Genomic DNA, 5,605 nt, shown 5'->3' with positions numbered 1-5,605 from the left:
TTGCATGAGGGGGGGTAGAAAAAAATAACACTAAAATATGAAAAACCCATCTCCTTTCAAATTAATGTAACTTTTTCATGTGTTACCCAAATTTCAAATTGTAAAGACATATTTGAAGCTCTTTTAGTGTAGAACACAACCATGTTAATTTGAATAATTTCTACTCATGGAATGTTGTTAAATTCATCTCATGCTCAATATTTTGATAGGTTTTCTTATTAAAGGGATTTGGCACCCCAGGAATGAGATCCAATCCATGCACTTATATTCAAGTCAGATAACAATTTTTGTACACATAACAGACTATTTCCAGATAGGGAAAATAATAAAAATAGTCCATTTCTTCATATCATATGATAGGGTGCATGACACATTGTTCGTACAACATTTCTTTATGTTGCGTTATGATGGGCTAGGAAAATAGGGTGCTGCTCTGAGAAGACAAGGTTTGGTCAGATGGTGTGGCCTCATAGTTTAAGATTGCTAGGCCATTCTATCATTGTTGCAAGATATGCCTGATTGACAAGGATGGAGATGAGCTGGTTCTTTTTTGGATCAGGTCATGGCTTGGGGGGTGCACTACCTAGAAACCATATGTATCACATGCATTCAAGGGGTACTAATTAAAAAACCCCTCAACTGAAATTCCCCCCAATAAGAACACCCCTCGTTACTTATGAACTAAGTGTTTTTTTTCTAAAGTTGAATTAAAAAACCCCTCCTGTTATTGTAAACTTGTTAAAATTTTCCAAAACGTTAAATTAAAATACCCCTCCTTTTAAATGTACGTGGTACACTAAAATTTAATGAGGTGAACCCCCTGAGGGTCATGGCAAGGGAGACCATGATGGTGCTGGAACTGTGGTAACAAGAATATTGACACATGAGAAATTAAACCCCAGTGGTCCCATCTTGAAGTGTGCAGAGAGTCGATGTGGTTACTTTTCTACAAGACTTCTTCTCATAGAGAAATGTGGCATGTATCCTTTAAAAAAAAGGGAATATAGCCATGTGTTTTGGAAGATTAAGCTTGGAGATGCAAATAGAGTGGTGAAGTGGAATTGTGAGAGCATTTCAAAGTCTCGCTCTGAAGTTTCATGCATTTCGTGCCATAGCCCAATGGATCTAGGCCTGGCAGCAAGATCATTGGAATGCTTATGTGAAGTATGCATGCATTCACAATGGAAACATTGCATTAACAAGGCTCATGTGGAGCCTTGGGCTTATCACACTATGGTACCACCACCTAATGATGCTGAGATCAATGCAGATGAGGTGAATGGATATGATAGTGTCACGTATGAAGGCCAATATGATGTTTCAAGTAGCACTTTGTGTGTTGGTGACACTTTTGTAGTAAATCTAGATGTAACAATCAATGCTGAGGATGCATATTTTCATCTTATCAAGTGCATTGCAATATAGAAGAAGGTAGAAAAGGGATACATTGATGAATGGAAGAATGTGATTGATAAAGGTCCCTATGTTTTGAAAGGGTTGTACTACAAGTAATTGGATTCCTACTCCTTCAAAGTAGATAACAAGAAACTCCTTTCCACATACTTTAAAATCTTATACGTTGCATCAAGATACCCATGCAGTGTATGCCAAAAAGAAGGAAAATGTACCCAATCACCCTAGAAAGTTACAAAGCAATCTATAATAGCATGCCCTTTGGGATTTGATATGAAACTTGGTGGTCTTGAAACTACATTTGATTCCCTGTTTGTGAGTTATGTACTTGGCAAAGTGCTAGTTACTAGTTAGCAATGTATCTTTTATGTTAATCTTCTGCAACAACAATATGCTAGTGATCCATATGATAGTGTTAATAGATTGGTTAACAATATGCCACCGCTAGTTAAGTGATGTGATTTGATGGACAATGGCAAGTCCGTAGAGCCAGGATTGTGTCTTAGAGCTAGATGGGCCTAAGAGAATGGTAAAAGAATGAGAAGGGAGAGTGGTGTAAAGAGATTAGGATTGGCCCTCCCTTCAAAAGGTGACTTGTATAAAAGGCCAAATGTTGACTTTGGTCTTCATTGTTGTTTGCACATGTTTGAATACAAGCTTCGTCTTCTCTTCAGAGAGAGTGTTTTGGGTGTTCTCTTGTTTCCATTGTAGTGCCCTTGTGTTTGCCACTCCATCCCCCTTCACTCTCCTCTTCCTTGCTCCTTTCCCTCCCTTCTCCCCTCCCTTCTCCCCTCTTTCTTGCATGGAAACACATTGCAACAATCCGGAGACTGCAAGTGACACTTGCAGATAGCTCGTGTCTTGCATTGCTCTCACAAGGAGTAGCTTGGAGTGGAGGCTCCATCAGCATATCTTCAACATCCCCATGACATGTGAGTCACCACTAAGACCCACTACATTTTTGGCACCGCTGCCAGGGAATGAAGGTATGCTTTTACATTTGAACTTGTTTTCCTTGGATATCTACCCATTGCACAAGTCTTCAAGCTTAACTTGGAGCCTGTTAGCAGAGTTGTAGGAGAAAAGAGAGGGAGGAAGTGAGACATTTGGACGAAAAAGTAGAAAAACTGTTTTTTTTGGTTGGAAAGTCATTTTGGAGCATTTGAAGTTTGTTTTTGATGCTTTTTAGTGTTTTAAGTTGATAGGAACTTAGCGGGTGTGATTGCTAAGGTGTGTGTGAGGTCTAAACACCTCAAAAAACAAAAAAAATGAGGATTCTTGCCAAATCTTAAAGTAGTTTTGTATCTTAGAACTCACCCTTTATGAAATTTTGCATTTTAACTTTCAAAAAGTGTTTTGTTTTCAAGTTTTTTTGATTGAGTAGCTAGATTATGTAGTTTAGCATCCCCCCATCATAAAAAAACATGAACAGAAACTTCCAAATCTTCACAAATCATAAAAAACAAGTTGGCAAAACTGCGTGTTCCTATCCCCACGAGTCGGTGCGATAGCGCTATCCCATCGACTGATGCCATAACCGTATCCCACCGATCAAACTTGTGTTGACCCAATGCTATAACCATATCCCATCGGTCAAACTTGCGTTGACCCACCGCCTTAGCATTATCCCATCGATCATTGCCTTAACTCTATCCCACTGACCTGACACATGTTAATACCTAACCCGCAGCCCAAATTGATCACTGTCAGTCAGCTATACTATTGGTCAAACTTGCATTGACCTAGTGCCATAAGGCTATCCCGTCGATCGTTGCCATAGCTCTGTCCCGCCAACCATCGCTTTAACTTTATCTCGCCGACTTGCTATCCCACCGGTCGTTGCCATAGCTCTATCCCACCGGTCGTTGCCATAGCCCTATCCTACCGGTCGTCGCCATAGCCCTATCCTACCGGTCGTCGCCATAGCTCTATTTTGTTGGTCATCACCATAACCTTATCCCATCGGTCGTAGGGAAGCCACAAGGGGTTGCCGGCCCTTGACCCCACATCGAGGCAAACTCAACCTAGAATTGAGGCCTCCACTATGCCAATGAACACATGATATTGAGATCAAGAAGAGTTCTACAAGCTCACTTTGAGTCTAAATACAATGCCTCAAATACCATCTTGTCGACCTCCATACCCACCTTGGCATCCTCAGGGTCAGTAAGCTGAAAAGTCGGTTCTCACTCATTGCAAGAACCACCACCAGATTAATTATCTAGCTCAGAAGAGTCCATGAGTGAGGATAGAGAACCCTCCAATGTTAGAGTCTCAATAGCTCTGGACTCCATCCCCATTGATCTCCACTCTCCTACCCCATCTAGAGCAGCAACCACATTAAGGGAAGCCTTTTCCAATATCATGGGAAGGTTTGGATTAACAGACCCAGTAGAGTGGCTAAACCATTTGCTAGATAACAGACTAGGGCAATGTCATAGGCTCAAATGCCAGCCCAACCACTAATGTCAGAAGCCATAATCAGGGAGCCAAGTCCCATGATACCTAATGGCAATCAACCCCCGTCATACCAATCCTTTGATGATAGAAAATCCTACGGGGATGGTTTTGGAGCCACATTCTCACAATGGTCCCAAATGCTATAGCAAAGAGGGCAAAGGAGTAACCCTTCAAGGTCAAGAGTTAAGAACCTCCACCTTAGAATCCTTGATGATGCCTCCTTGGCAACAAAACATGGAAGATATTCCCTACCCAACAAGTGCCCCTTATAGGCCTATGACTATGGGGAACATACCACTCCCTAGAGGACCTCCAGTCTAACCTATAGGCCCAACCCAACCCAAGTCATAATGCCAATGCCTACTGGGCCTAGATCCTCCCATCACAACCTTGTGCCATCAAATCCACGGAACCCTTCATCAGGACCACCAATGTATGGGACATCGGATAACATATGCTGTGGGGTATGCACTCGAAATCATCCCACTAAGGAATGCCCTCATCTTTGATCGAGGCCAACACTCTATTGTGTCCATTGTGATCATTGGGGAAATTTTGACACATCCCAATGTCATTACCCTAGGGTGATTCCTCAACCCATGTTTTAATAAAGGACGCATCTACCATTGCCTGCACCACCCAATCCATCCAATCAGGCATGATTGGCAATGCAAGGAGCAACTTCAGCCAATCAAGGGCAATTTAGGGCTCAAAATATATTTCCATTACCCTCGCCAATATTGGGACCTCAACCACCACCACCACCACCACAAATTACTCCCTTGAATCAAGTATTGGTGGAAGAGCTACCTAGTGATTGGGGAGACCCCAAACCTACCTATAGTGGACACAACTATCCCCAAAATGGTGACAATGCAAATTGGTCTAGCATTATACAAGCACATTCTGGTCTACCAAATGGCACCGATTCCTCAAAAAAAGGGAGATAGGAACAACTTGACCAAGGCACAACCCATTCAATGCCATATGTGTCAAGGGCCACACCTTGCCAATAAGTGTCCATATAAGGGGTAATATAAATAGCCAATCACATGTGCATCAGCATCTAATACACCACCCCCATTATGCACTAGGTGTGGTGTGGACCATCTTTTTAAGGATTTCTCGATGGGAAGACCATCTAAGTCCACAAGCCTTAACTTGTTAAGCATTGACAGAGGCCAACTATCATCAGTACCCTTGAATGTAATCATGAGATTGCAAGCTAAAGCCCTTAATAAAGAGCTTCACAAACAAGCCAAAAGGGATAAAGCTAGTACGTCACAACCTAGAGATGCAACTGAATCAGCACGAGTAAGCACCAAGGGTGCAATGAAGATTGGGAAGGGAAAAAATACTTGGTCATCATCCAAGATGGGTCAGATGAAGATACAGCCACCCTACCAACATCATCTTCCTCTGATGTCACTCTCTCAAATGTTACTAGCAACAACCACCCACATGAGGCAAATGAGGCACCGATAATGGCTTCAACCCATGGCCAAGCCACAACACCTAAGGGTCACGACGAATATTCCAACCCATGGGTGGGGAAACAAGGTCTCACCAAGGCACATAAATTGGTACACAAGTGCTAAGAGGAATTTCAACAGAGTCTCAAGCCTCAAAAGCCTTGCAAATACATGAAAGGGTAGAGGAAGAAGGTGTGTCATACCCTTCAACAGAGGGATCCACCCTAATGCAATGGATGTTTGAAGAAGACCCTGCCTTG

General features: G+C 42.3%; 1 pseudogene; it reads left to right on the top strand.

Moving 5' to 3' along the window:
- The first annotated feature begins 1,170 nt into the window (after positions 1 to 1,170).
- LOC147903562 (uncharacterized) lies at positions 1,171 to 1,685 on the top strand (annotated as a pseudogene).
- Positions 1,686 to 5,605: the final 3,920 nt, after the last annotated feature.

Source organism: Dipteris shenzhenensis, chromosome 3, assembly GCF_047967505.1.
Source record: "Dipteris shenzhenensis isolate YYH24624 ecotype China chromosome 3, Dip_SZ_1.0, whole genome shotgun sequence".
Lineage (NCBI taxonomy): Eukaryota > Viridiplantae > Streptophyta > Polypodiopsida > Gleicheniales > Dipteridaceae > Dipteris > Dipteris shenzhenensis.
This window is presented reverse-complemented; position numbering and strand designations above follow the sequence as displayed.